Genomic DNA, 15,134 nt, shown 5'->3' on the forward strand with positions numbered 1-15,134 from the left:
TGCTACCAAAAAGTGTAGCAAACGGCTAAGGAGTAATGCTACCAAAAAGGGTAGCAAACGGCTAGGGAGTAATGCTACCAAAAAGTGTAGCAAACGGCTAAGGAGTAATGCTACCAAAAAGTGTAGCAAACGGCTAGGGAGTAATGCTACCAAAAAGTGTAGCAAACGGCTAAGGAGTAATGCTACCAAAAAGTGTAGCAAACGGCTAAGGAGTAATGCTACCAAAAAGGGTAGCAAACGGCTAGGGAGTAATGCTACCAAAATGTGTAGCAAAAGGCTAGGGACAAATTCTAACAAATGGTGTACAAGGCAAAAATATAAACACAAAAAGAGTCAACACAGCAAGGACGGCAACAGAAGGCAAACAACGAGAACAATACTTAGCATGTGGAAATGCAAGATTTGTTGTAAAGGAGAAAGAATAACAAAGGCCTCAGAAGAAGAGTTGAGATCCAATAGTCCTTGCCATGTGCTGCGATGAACCTTAGTAGGCTTAATTGCAGATCTGAAACAGGTGTGTCTCCTGGTACCGCCTTTCACCAGACTTCCTGTGACCTGGCATGCAGGAAATGACAGATCGGGAAAGACAAGGAAATAGCAGGAAAATACAAATACAAAAATATAATGGAATAAGAGTAACAATCATAAAACACCAAAGAACCCTCAAACGTAACAATGTCTGTGTCAACATTATCAAATATTGATTGATATTACCGTCAGTTACAGCAAAAGTCTTGGAATAAGTTATATTCTTTGCACAGTGCAGCTTGCAAGGTAGTTTCTAACAACATGCTAAATTATATACAATGACCAGTTTGCCTTGGTTGCCCAAACACGCCCCAGATCAGACCATAATTGTCTATTCTCAATCACAGAGTGCAGATTTCAGAACCGAAACTGTGGCCCTAAAATAATACAGGTACGGAAGGGTACCGTTGGTTACCTTTACCGTTGTACCTCTAGTAAATATATTATAGATATTAACAAAATCATATAGCATGCAGCTAAAGACAGCAAAATAAATGCTAGCCAGTAAAACAACTTGCACTGAGCCTAGTCTATAAAATCCGCTACACCTCCCTGATACCGAAGTACATGTCAAACTACTTCCTTAATGACCGCCATAACTACAACACCAGGGGGAGCTCCACTAACCACGTTAAACTCAGATTCCGAACTAACAAAGGTCTTAACTCATTCTCTTTCTATGCCACATCAATATAGAATGCACTCCCAACAGGTGTAAAAGAAAGGGCATCTTTATCCTCCTTCAAAACTGCACTAAAAGAACACCTCCTGGCAACTACAACCCTAAACTAACACCCTCCCTTCCACATAATACCTCTTCGGACTATTAGTGTTGTGTCGTTCACGAACGATTCGTTCGAAAGAACAAATCTTTTGAGTGAACGTACTGAACCGAATCACTTCATGAACTGATTCGTTCCTTTCTCAGTTCAGTTGAGCTCCGCCGCGACCATGCCGGTATGAGTGGAACTGGCGCATTCTGTGACTCACTGAACCCTCGACGTCGGCGAACGACGCAGCCAATGAGAGGGCGGGGGGAGGGACTGAGCGAACGATTCCTTCACCGCGGATTAACGACATGAATCACTCAGTGAATGACAACGCTCTCGCTCTCTGCTCTGCTTGCCCCAATTTGGGGCAAGCAGAGCAGAGAGCGAGAGCGTTGTCGTGTAGGGCAGGCTGTTTTGAGAATATTTAAAATAAAAATAATAACTAAAGTATGTACACATACATAGGCTATTATTTACACAGTTATTGTGTAGGCGCCTATTTGCTGCTTCTCCCGCGAATGTCTGCACTGTACTGTACTACGTACTGTACTAAGGGGCGCCCCCTTAGTGTTGTGTCGTTCGCGAACGTGGGGCGGTAGTGTTGTGTGGGCGCCTATTTGCTGCTTCTCCCGCGAATGTCTGCACTGTACTGTACTACGCACGCCCCCCACCCCTCCTATTTATTTATTTGGGGGGGGGGGAGATTTGGTGAAAAATGTTTTTGAACGAACCATTTTAAGGAACTGATTTTAGTGATTCAGTACAGTCAAAAGTACTGCCGATCCCATCACTACGGACTATAAATAATCAAATGTAAACAATCAAACAATTAAATGTAGACACTTTTTCTTACACTTTTTCTTATACTTTCTGTCCACTACTTGCTGTATATATCCTACCAAGTCAGTCCTACACTGTTTCAATATCCATTTCTCTGATGATGCAATTGTTGATGCTGATTGTTGATGTCTGAAGTGTTGATACCAACCAAACCTACGCCCCACCCCCCTCCATATCCCACACCCCGGATTGTAAATAATGTAAATAATTCAATGTATATACTCTGATGAGTATCTTGTGTGATGACTGTATTATGATGTTAGTATATATTTGATAGTATATATCTGTATCATTAATCAAGTGATTAAGTGGGACCCCGACTTAAACAAGTTGAAAAATGTATTCGGGTGTTACCATTTAGTGGTCAATTGTATGGAATATGTACTTCACTTTGCAACCTACTAATAAAAGTTTCAATCAATCAATCAAGCCGTCACTTGGCGTTATCCAGGGCCTCATAATTAACGGAATTACGAAACTGGCGAAAACAAATCTACTATTAAACGCAGAAAGTCACAGATATTGATATAATGTGACTGAAATGCTGTCATCATGAGGATAAACAACGTTTGTCTGCGGAACGCGTCTTACAGTGCTTTTCAGATTGACTCATATGTGTCTCTGGTCTTCTTTAGCATACGTCGCAGATTTTGCATTTTTTTAAACATTCTGTGAAGGAGTGTATTTGTGGGCCGGGCCAGAGAGGTTCACTTTACAGCAGAGTAAAATAGGATATCTAAAGGCATCCTATTTTCAGTCACAATATTTCGGACCACACTGAGCACACTTTCAGAACTGGCATTGCTGTGGGGAATGCATAGTAAAGACTTAATTAATCTTGGCAGCTCAGTGAATCTCATATCCTTTCCAACAATGCCCAATAACTTGTCGCTGGTCCTCTTGTGGAAGTTGCTCGCTTTCTGTCAACTGGTACTCAGCGAGTTCTTTTCTCAGCCTATCTTCACTCAAATTTACCTGAAGGAACAGTGCCCTTAGCTTCTCCACTGTCAAATAAAACCACAGTGTTCCTGACTGAAGATTGCAGAGCTAAATCACACAGTTTTTTATTAATGTATTTATTCATTACACTCAAAGTCTACCCTGCCAAATAATTTTGTGGTGATTTATTGGAAAATTTTATTATCTACCCGTCCCTGGAGTGATGTCAAGGCGTGTTGCAGGGTCCAGCACTTTCAAGTTCTTCAGGAGTGGGTGGTCAAGTGGAAAGGACGGCATCATCTTCTGAAGAACAGCATCATAGAAATGTCTCACAGTTCTTCAACAGAATAGGAGTAGTGGACATTTCAGCCGCAATATACACTTCCATTTTGTCAAAAGGCAGTGGCGGGCCGTGCATTTCCCACCTAGGCCTTCAGTGATGTCTGACTTCAATGATTACCTCTCAAAATACCATCATTTCTGTCACCACATGACCATTGCTGGAGGAATACTATACAAAAACACATTTACGCCCCACTGGGCATTGAACACATCAACAGTAAAAACAATTTTTTATTTTCTGGCGCATTTAAAAATCAATTAAAATGCATCAGCAATTAAAACATATCTCATGTGGTACTGTCAAAATTAAAATAGCAAAAAACATATTCAAAGTGAAAAAATTAAATATTTTAACTCACAATTTGTAGAACCTATTTGAGGCCGTATAAGCCAGTGGTACCCCTTGTCGTCGGCTTATTCGAGTGGAAATGGAGGGCATTTCCCCATTTCATCGCCAGAACAGCTGAGCTAGCTTCCGGGGTTGGCCGACATTGTCTCACAAGATGTAGTTTCTCTTTAAATATCCTTCTTGAAAATGGCTTTGCAAATATATTTGCCACCTACTCAACGTTTTGTTTTCCTTCTCTGCTATCCCGGTCTGGCTATGGCGCAACACTTCCCGCCTTCTGCTAAATTGAAACTTGTGAATGGATACTCACTTTGGAATGACAAGTGAGTATCCAATCACAGTCTCGTTAACATCAGGCTACTTAGATAAGCTACTGTCAACAACTTGTGATCTGTTTGGCTATTGCAACTGTCTATACTCTATGTGTTCTCAAATTCATCCGCTAACGGTCCCGATGAGTATCCAATCACAGGACGGGTAAATGTCACGTTCAACGTGAGGCCAGCTAGAAGGCCTTACTGACAACAACTTGTGATCTGATTGGCTATCGCAACTGTCTATCAACTGTATGTCCCCGTTCACTTACAGTGCACGGACGCCCGCATTGTTGATTCTGAAGGCCTCGGGCAGATTTCGTACAGCATGGCAACATAAGCGCGCTGAATTCTGATTGGATACAAACTAATACTGAAAACAACAGCACTGGAAGTATCATAATATGACATGAAGAGAATATGAATACTTTTAGATATTTAGGGAAAGTAAATTTAAACATAATTGTATATTTAATTATGATCATGAATTCTGGTTATGTTAGGCCAGCAGAGAAGGCCTAGCTGGCCCTGATGGCCCACCACTGTCAAATTGTGATCTCATAATAATATACTATTGAATTAATATACATATACTAACTGACATATTTTCTTCTCAGCTGACAGCGCTTCTCATGAAGGCTTTTGTGTCTGCTCTGATCAAAAGACCTTCATCTTCAACTGATGTTCACCTCCATACTTAACCTCCCTGAGAGCGAGAGTGAAATAAGTGCTACAATAAGAAAACATTACATTTAATAATATAACATTATTCATTTAATTCAACATATTTCAACACCCATCTGAAAGGTAATGTTAAATTCTGACAAAGGCTGAAGAGCAACACTTACGAATAGGAAGTCTTCACAATTGGATCGTGCAGAAGGCTTGCCAGATCACGCACTTTGGTATTCCGCTTCACCTCTTCATTGTTGTAAAAGTGAGCCTGCAGTACATAGGGCTACAGCCAGGTTAGCTATACATTTCAAAATAGTGGCAGATGCAGCCACGGTCCTGTATGTTTGGCTAACTTGTTTTAACCCTGCTGATGACTGAAGTGTGTCTTTCTCTCATGACAGTGGCATGATCTGTGTTAAAGACAATGACGTTTTCCTATGGAATGCCTCTTTTGCTATTGGAAACATGGAGAATGTCCAAACATGTCAAAATGTAAACTTTTCTACATAAGTTTATCTAAAATGCTCTCGCTGTTAACATTCAATGTACATTGGATATGTTAACACAATGCAGTTCTCCTCACTTTAAAGCTTCTCTCAGTTTTTCATATACATTTTCTGTATATATTTTCCCACATTGCATACTGGCATTTCCAGGAATCTTGTTCTAACTTAGAGAGTAGCCTCATCGTGTTGGCAGGGCTGCATTCGCCAGTGTTGTTTGTGTCTGGTCATCAATCAATCAAACTTTTACAATTTATTTGTCATGGCGTGGACTTTTACGCAGCTTACTGCGAGGATTGTTTTCCCGGAATGCAAACGGACTGGACCAGACATCGGTAAAAGGTAGGATCATGATTTAATTTCTACTCAAAAAAGGTTACAAACAAAAGGCGCTCACAGCGGAGGAACAAAACTTGGCGCAGGTAACAAAACTAACACATGGGCAGAAACTATGGACATGAAACAAAACTTATTTGGCAGACCATGAATTAATGGCATGAACAGCAAAATCAGAGTAGCACATAGCAAGAACAGAGTAATGTCGCCAGGACGACTGGCCGGCAATGGCAGGCTTAAATAATGCCTCTGATTAGTGCTCGGGAAGCAGGTGAGCGGGCGAGCACTAATCAGAGACAGGTGAACACAATGATTAGCGACAGGTGTGATCCTAACACATGAGGCAGGTGAACTAATGAGTTGCCATGGTGACAAAAGAAACTCACAGGTGCACAACCAAGAACTAAAGCAGTCCATAACTAACAGAAAATAACTAAACAAACATGATCCGGACCACGGATCATGACATTATTTATATGATTGATTGTTTGATTGCACAAACCACAAAAGCCCAAAATGGGGGAAAAATACAAAAACACTTGACAACCATTGCAGACGGTCACACAGGAGGGGGCTCCTGTGTGACCGTCTGCAATGGTTGTCAAGTGGGTACAGGTTTTGAATTATTGTTGAATTATAAAGTGAAAGTCCAGTCCATTGGGGGCTCGCATAGGGTCGTTGGAGGTATTCTTCCATGTCCTCCAGACTAGTCTCTCTCCAGGGATTACCGGGGCCACCTGGTAACCCTGGCCACCATGCAGGAGAAGGGGGGGGGCAAAAAAGAGAACCTGCATGTCAACTGGTCTAAAACAGAGTCTATGTAAAAGCTAGAGTATATTGATGAGTTTTAATCAATCAATCAATCAACGTTTACTTTTATAGCCCTTAATCACAAATGTCTCAAAGGGCTGCACAAGCCACAACGACACCCTCGGCTCATATCCCACATCAGAGCAAGAAAAAACTCAACCCAATGGAAACATCGAGAAACCTTGGAAGCCACCGCAGATGTGGGGACCCCTCTCTGGGTAACCGTTGCAATGGATGCCGTGTGGATACGGTTAATAATGTGAGAGTCCAGTCCATAATGGGACCAGCAGGGGATTGTCTTGCATGTAGACACAACAGGGAACAGAGAGGTCACCAACTGAGGCATAAGGAGTGGTATACCCCGGGTCCCAACTTCATGTGAAAGTCCAGTCCATTGGGAGGCCAGCAGGGGATCATCTTGAATGTAGACATTTAAGGTGGGATTTAAACACTTCTACCAATGTGCTATGTCTAACTGTTACCAAATAGAAAAAACGCTATATATATGCTTGTTTTGAGATCTGGGGATCACTAATTAACCAGCGTTCTTGGAACGTAGATTTCTGGACAAAACCTAGGGTGCATTACAATCAGCAAGATAATATGGTGCTAGACCATTTAATATTTTGTATGTAAGTAATAAAACCTTAAAGTCGCATCTTACATGTACCGGGAGCCAGTACTGGTGGGCCAGTATGGTTGTTTTGATCATAAGTCCAGCAGCCGCATTTTGTACTAACTGTAATCTTTTTAATGCTGAACATGGGGAGATACAAAAATCACATATATAATATCAAATTTTTTTCTTTAATGTAATTTTTGAAGTCGTATTTATGGCCGGTTGTAACTCAAGGATGACTTGTGCACCTCAGTGCTGAAAAGTGTGAGCAAGGCACTGCAAGAAGTGGACAGTTAAGAAGTAGAAGACATGTTTTTTGAACATTTAGACACTAAATGTTCAAAAAACATGTCTTCTAAATTTCTTAACCCCTTTTAGGGGTTAAGAAACTCGATCCACTATCTGTAAAATTGCTAAACATGGAAATGAATCAGCTACAATCGCGACCCCGAAGGGAATAAGCGGTAGAAAATGGATGGATGGGATGGATGGAAATGAATCATTTGAATTACATTGTTTGTTTTTTTTTAAATCATGTTGTCCAATTAATTGTTGTGTGCATCAAGTGTACATATTTTTTGGTAATGATTACAAATTCATCCTTGCACACTGGAGGACTTTGAGGACAAGCATTATTTCAATGAGTACTTTGGCTTTTGTTTAGTGTTTGTGTACTATTGACTTTGTTTAGTTCAAACAATTGTGTGTATAGTCAAAATATTCAGTTGATTATGTTAAACTGCCACTCACTATTGTAGAGCCTCTGATATAAATATAATTATGTCAACCATATTAATTTTTTGTCTTTTATTCAACCAAACATATATAAAAGTACAAAACCCATTCTGTAAATTTGTAGGAATAAATATGTGGTTGATTTGAGTGTAAGAAATGTGTTTTTTTTAAGATGAGTGAGTGCAAGAGCTGAGGCCATGAGATGAAGAGACATGAAGGTTATGACAGACTGCTTTGGTGTCACATGGATTTCCATAAGAAACACGGTGATCTAAAAGCAGCCGGCTTTAGTGTCGGGGCTCAGCTTGGGCTGATATGGCCATGACGTGACATGGAACCTCATTTTAATGCGAAGGCTGTCAAGTGGTTCATGCAAATATGTGCCCATGGCTGAGCATGTGAGAAGCACCAATATGTATTTCAAATTTTTATTTTGCATACCTACCCACTATGCTATTTATTCACAGCAAAGCTTTACCAATACTGCCCATTATTCTCCTTCCTGGCAAGTCTTATATATTCTTGTTAAACAATTGTTGATGCTTTGAAACCCAGCAAGGTATTACAAATTGCTAGATGGTGCAAAGGTCTGGTGGCAGTTGGAGGCAGCAGGTAGCAAAGTCTGCAATTTCACTTTTATCTCAATATCCACTGTGTTTTAAGAAGGAAACAAGCTTCACTAAAGTAAACTAAAATGGTACCTTAACATTAGGGTTGTGCGGTATACCGGTATTAGTATAGCACCGTAATACTAATGAATCATATTCGGTACTATACCGCCTCTGAAAAGTACCGGTCCAACACCCCAGCCCGCACCCCCGTCATCGTCACGTCGTGCTGATGCTGGTTTACGAGCAAACGAGCATGTGGAAAATCGATGGATGGATTAAAACAAGCGATAATATTTTGTTTTATCTGAAAAGCCGAAATCCGCGAGCCAGATGCAATCATCAAAAGAGCCACACCTGGCTCGCGAGCCATAGGTTCCTGACCCCTGGGTTAGAGCGTGTGCCTCACAATAAGAAGGTCCTGGGCTCAAAACCCGGGCTCGGGGTCTTTCTGTGTGGAGTTTGCATGGGTTTCCTTCCGAATACTCTGGCTTCCTCCCACCTCCAAAGACATGCACCTGGGGATAGGTTGATTGGCAACACTAAATTGGCCCTAGTGTGTGAATGTTGTCTGTCTATCTGTGGTGGCCCTGTGATGAGGTGGTCACTTGCCCAGGGTGTACGCCACCTTCCACCTGAATATAGCTGGGATAGGCTCCATGGATGGATATTAGGGCTGTCAAACGATGAAATTATTTAGTTTCGATTAATCACATTGTGTTAATAAATAAATAAATTAATTAATTAATCGCGATAATCGCAGATAGATATTATTTTTTGTCATTAGTAAGTGTACCCTACACAAATAATTGTTGGGTTTTTAATACCATGACTGGACAATTAATTTGCTTAAATGAAATGTTTTTAAACATGATGCTTTTTGAAACAGCTCAACACAAAAAGGATGTTAACACCCTTTTAAAGAGAGTAAAAAAATGCCTGCAGTGCGTTGGTGTCTTGCTAGAGTTTGAATTTTGCAGGAATACAGAATTTGTAATTCTGCTTTAGGAGCACTTGCATTTAGAGGAGAGGGATTAGACTTCCATGTTCACACATTAATAACAGAAAATTTGGACTGTTAAAGGCCTACTGAAACCCACTACTACCGACCACGCAGTCTGATAGTTTATATATCAATGATGAAATCTTAACGTTGCAACAGTGCAATTTTAAATTTCCCGCGAAACTTCCGGTTGAAAACGTCTATGTATGATGACGTATGCGCGTGACGTCAATCGTTGAAACGGAAGTATTCGGACCCCATTGGATCCAATACAAAAAGCTCTGATTTCATCACAAAATTCCACAGTATTCTGGACATCTGTGTTGGTGAATCTTTTGCAATTTGTTTAATTAACAATGAAGACTGCAAAGAAGAAAGCTGTAGGTGGGATCGGTGTATTAGCAGTGGACTACAGCAACACAACCAGGAGGACTTTGAGATGGATAGCAGACGTGCTATCCGATGCTAGCCGCCGACCGCATCTATGATCGGGTGAAGTCCTTCGTCGCTCCGTCGATCGCTGGAACGCAGGTGAGCACGGGTCTTGATGAGCAGATGAGGGCTGGCGTAGGTGGAGCGCTAATGTTTTTATCATAGCTCTGACGAGGTCCTGTAGCTAAGTTAGCTTCAATGGCGTCGTTAGCAACAGCATTGTTAAGCTTCGCCAGGCTGGAGAGCATTAACCGTGTAGTTACATGTCCATGGTTTAATAGTATTGTTGATTTTCTGTCTATCCTTCCAGTCAGGGGTTTATTTATTGTGTTTCTATCTGTATTTAAGCCCGATGCTATCACGTTAGCTCCGTGAGGTCCCGTAGCTAAGTTAGCTTCAATGGCGTCGTTAGCAACAGCATTGTTAAGCTTCGCCAGGCTGGAGAGCATTAACCGTGTAGTTACATGTCCATGGTTTAATAGTATTGTTGATTTTCTGTCTATCCTTCCAGTCAGGGGTTTATTTCTTTTGTTTTTATCTGCATTTAAGCCCGATGCTATCACGTTAGCTCCGTAGCTAAAGAGCTTCGTCGATGTATTGTCGTGGAGATAAAAGTCACTGTGAATGTCCATTTCGCGTTCTCGACTCTCATTTTCAAGAAGATATAGTATCCGAGGTGGTTTAAAATACAAATCCGCGATCCACAATAGAAAAAGGAGAGAGTGTGGAATCCAATGAACCCTTGTACCTAAGTTACGGTCAGAGCGAAAAAAGATACGTCCTGCACTGCACTCTAGTCCTTCACTCTCACGTTTCCTCATCCACAAATCTTTCATCCTCGCTCAAATTAATGGGGTAATTGTCGCTTTCTCGGTCCGAATCGCTCTCGCTGCATTGTAAACAATGGGGAAATGTGAGGAGCCTTTCAACCTGTGACGTCACGCTACTTCCGGTACAGGCAAGGCTTTTTTATCAGCGAACAAAACTTTATCGTCGATGTTCTCTACTAAATCCTTTCAACAAAAATATGGCAATATCGCGAAATGATCAAGTATGACACATAGAATGTATCTGCTATCCCCGTTTAAATTAAAACAATTAATTTCAGTAGGCCTTTAAGATCATGTTTTGATTGTCAAAGATGTTAGGTGATATTTTTTCTACCTGAATAAATGTTTCTGATATTTTGTACTTTACGTGTTGTACAAATTAATGGCATCCATATCTCTGCAGAACAATGTTTTAACCTTCTCTACTTATTAATGAAATGTCATTTTCAGCCTGTTAAATATTCTGTAATTGCGGACTATCAATTAGAACAGTTTATAAAATAATATACCATTGTGATGTTACCATTGTGTAGTGAACTGTAGTTACCCTATGTGGGCTACATAAGGCAATGCTAGGCATGCCTGCAGTATTAGACCTAGTTTCAGTGGCAGCGAAGAAGAAGACAACATCTTCTTTGCCATTACAATACACTTTTAAATTCAATTTGCCAGAAAACATTTATTTAGGTAGAAATATCACAAAATAGCATGATCCTATTGTAAGACGATTTTTCGTTGTTTTGTTGGTTAAACCGGATGTGAAGTGTAGCGCTGTTATTGTAAAGCCACCAACTGGACGTATGTGATTGGTATGAGAAAAGACGACATGTTTTGGCGAAAACTCCGATAAAAGTGACTCTCTATCGTCTTTTTTCTGCTGAGCTTGTATTCCATCCTACTAAAGCAGTTTGGTTAACAATGAAGATGTTATGTTATTATTGCACTCAACTACATTCCAAATCCGGACGGGAAGCTTCTCCTCTCTACAAGCAGCAATGCACGCCTGTAGGGTTCCCTCCAATGATGTGGTCTCTCGGCGATTGAAGGTACAATTGTCTTGTCCGGAGAACTACTTGCCATGGCTTTGGATCTGAGATTTACATAAGGTCCGCTTTCTGCAGTTCTGCTAGCTATTTTTGAACTTGTGGCTCAACAGTAACTGGAAGCCATTACTAGGGATGGGCGATACCACACTTTTAGGATTCGATACGATACCGATACTTTTTCTTGCATTTTCATCGATACCGATACCGATACCAATAATTTCTTATTGGCAATTTTTTGTCAGTCAAAAATATTATTACTATTGTTATTATTTAAGACAAATCACAAGACAAATACAGACCATTTATACCACATTTATTATGGTCAATATATAATAAAAGTAAAATTAAAATAAATAACAAATATGAAAAATAAATTAAATATTATATATAATAATAACTATATATTATATATAATAATAATTAAATATTAGGGCTTTCCAATTAACAGTCAAATCTGAATTGCAAGAAGCTGCAGTTATTTTTTAAAGTTTGTGATATAATTAGCAATTAATGAAATATGAAATAGGCTAATGTTTTCGAAATGTAAGAAATCATGTTACAGATTAAAACCAAAATCACATTCAATCATATATTCAACATTTTCTTGGAAAAAAATAAAACTGTAATGCAAAGATGAAGAATCTCCAAATGGTATCTCTTTCTTATCTTGTTTTAAATATTCAAGCAATTTTCAACTAACAGTAAATTCCCCTGTGTGGAAATTATTTGAATTTAGGATAATCATTTAAACAAAAATATTCAGTAACATTACTAAAAAAAAAAAAAACAATGCCTGTTTTAAGTCAACAATTGGACAACACTGGATATGCCTGGCTGCATCGCTGTCGGCTGGCTGTGTGTGTGTTGCACGTTGACGACGCTCATTCGCTGTCTCCTGTCACGTGACTGGGCCAGCTCTATACTCTGCCAGGTACAGGGGTGTCCCAGCAAATAGTAAGTTAAGTAAGTCATCAAAAACATCTGAAAGTGATGCTTGCACCCCCCACACGCCGTTTTTTGGTTTATATCGATACTTTTTTCAGAAAAGTGATGCCAAATGAGTAGCGTGTGAGTATCGATATATCGATACCACAGGATCGATACGCACATCCCTAGCCATTGCCCATTTCCCCAATCCACGGAACGGGCCGAGAGTCAAATATGTTACTCGTGCGTTAAAAAAAATAATCGCTGTTAATTATTATTATAGTGTTAAATTTGACAACCCTAATATATATATATATATATATATATATATATATATATATATACTGTATATACACTGTATATACACTGTATATACACTACCGTTCAAATGTTTGGGATCACCCAAACAATTTTGTGGAATAGCCTTCATTTCTAAGGACAAGAATAGACTGTCGAGTTTCAAATTTCTGGACATTTTGAGCGTTTAATTGACCCCACAAATGTGATGCTCCAGAAACTCAATCTGCTCAAAGGAAGGTCAGTTATGTAGCTTCTGTAACGAGCTAAACTGTTTTCAGATGTGTGAACATGATTGCACAAGGGTTTTCTAATCATCAATTAGCCTTCTGAGCCAATGAGCAAACACATTGTACCATTAGAACACTGGAGTGATAGTTGCTGGAAATGGGCCTCTATACACCTATGTAAATATTGCACCAAAAACCAGACATTTGCAGCTAGAATAGTCATTTACCACATTAGCAATGTATAGAGTGTATTTCTTTAAAGTTAAGACTAGTTTAAAGTTATCTTCATTGAAAAGTACAGTGCTTTTCCTTCAAAAATAACGACATTTCAATGTGACCCCAACTTGAACGGTAGCGTATATATATATATATATATATATATATATATATATATATATATATATATATATATATATATATATATATATATATATATATATATATATATATATATATATATATATTAGGGCTGTGAATCTTTGGGTGTCCCACGATTCGATTCAATATAGATTCTTGGGGTCACGATTCGATTCAAAATCGATTTTTTTTCAATTCAACATGATTCTCGAATCAAAAACGATATTTTCCCGATTCAAAACGATTCTCTATTCATTCAATACATAGGATTTCAGCAGGTTTCTACCCCAGTCTGCTGACATGCAAGCAGAGTAGTAGATTTTTGTAAAAAGCTTTTATAATTGTAAGGGACAATGTTTTATCAACTAATTGCAATAATGTCAATTTGTTTTAACTATTAAATGAACCAAAAATATGACTTATTTTATCTTTGTGAAAATATTGGACACAGTGTGTTGTCAAGCTTATGAGATGCGATGCAAGTGTAAGCCACTGTGACACTATTGTTCTTTTTATTTTTATTTTTATAAATGTCTAATGATAATGTCAATGAGGGATTTTTAATCACTGCTATGTTGAAATTGTAACTAATATTGATACTGTTGTTGATAATTTTCATTTTTGTTTCACTACTTTTGGTTTGTTCTGTCGTGTTTGTGTCTCCTCTCAATTGCTCTGTTTATTGCAGTTCTGAGTGTTGCTGGGTCAGGTTTGGTTTTGTAATTGGATTGCATTGTTATGGTATTGCTGTGTATTGTTTTGTTGGATTGATTAATTAAAAAAAATTAAAAATAAAAAAACTTTTTAAATAAATAAATAAAAATTGATTTTTTAAAAATGAGAATCGATTCTGAATCGCACAACGTGAGAATCGCGATTCGAATTCGAATCGATTTTTTCCCACACCCCTAATATATATATATATTTATATACTGTATATATAACAAGAATGGTACTCTATTTGTCTCTCTCTCTCGATATATATATATATATATATATATATATATATATATATATATATATATATATATATATATATATATATATATATATATATATATATATATATATATATATATATATATTGCACATCTCCTGCCGTCTCTGCACGCTAACAGCCAGCATGCAACATTTAAACCCATGACTAGTGACCATACACTCCAGGGCTTGTTCGGCAGTATTGTTGATCTCAAAACAAGTATCAAAACAAGAAGGTTATTGTGCCTCATGCAGAAACACAGCACAAAATATATGACACACAATCAATGCATGCACAACGACGTGAGTATCAGTAAACTGATTCATCACACACACAAACACACACACAGTCATCTTCACAGGCCTGCACACACACCAACACATACAAACACACACACACATCATGCCACACCTCGGTTCTGTTTAGGGAAAAATGTAATTACTTTCTCTCTCTGCCTCGATGCCTTCAGAAGCCTCAGAGGGAAGATTCCCCAGTGAGCCGCTGAAATTCACTTAAACAGCTTTTGAGAGAGTAAGCACTCTTATTGTTGCGCACTAAAACTTTGTTGTTCAGGAGAGAAAAGCAGGAAGATTGGTTGGTGGAAAGCTGTTGGGAAATATGATTCATCTCTGTCTGTTTTCTCCACATTTCACACACCTTTTGAC

The sequence above is a fragment of the Entelurus aequoreus genome, linkage group LG18 (assembly GCF_033978785.1).
Source record: "Entelurus aequoreus isolate RoL-2023_Sb linkage group LG18, RoL_Eaeq_v1.1, whole genome shotgun sequence".
Taxonomy (NCBI): Eukaryota; Metazoa; Chordata; class Actinopteri; order Syngnathiformes; family Syngnathidae; genus Entelurus; species Entelurus aequoreus.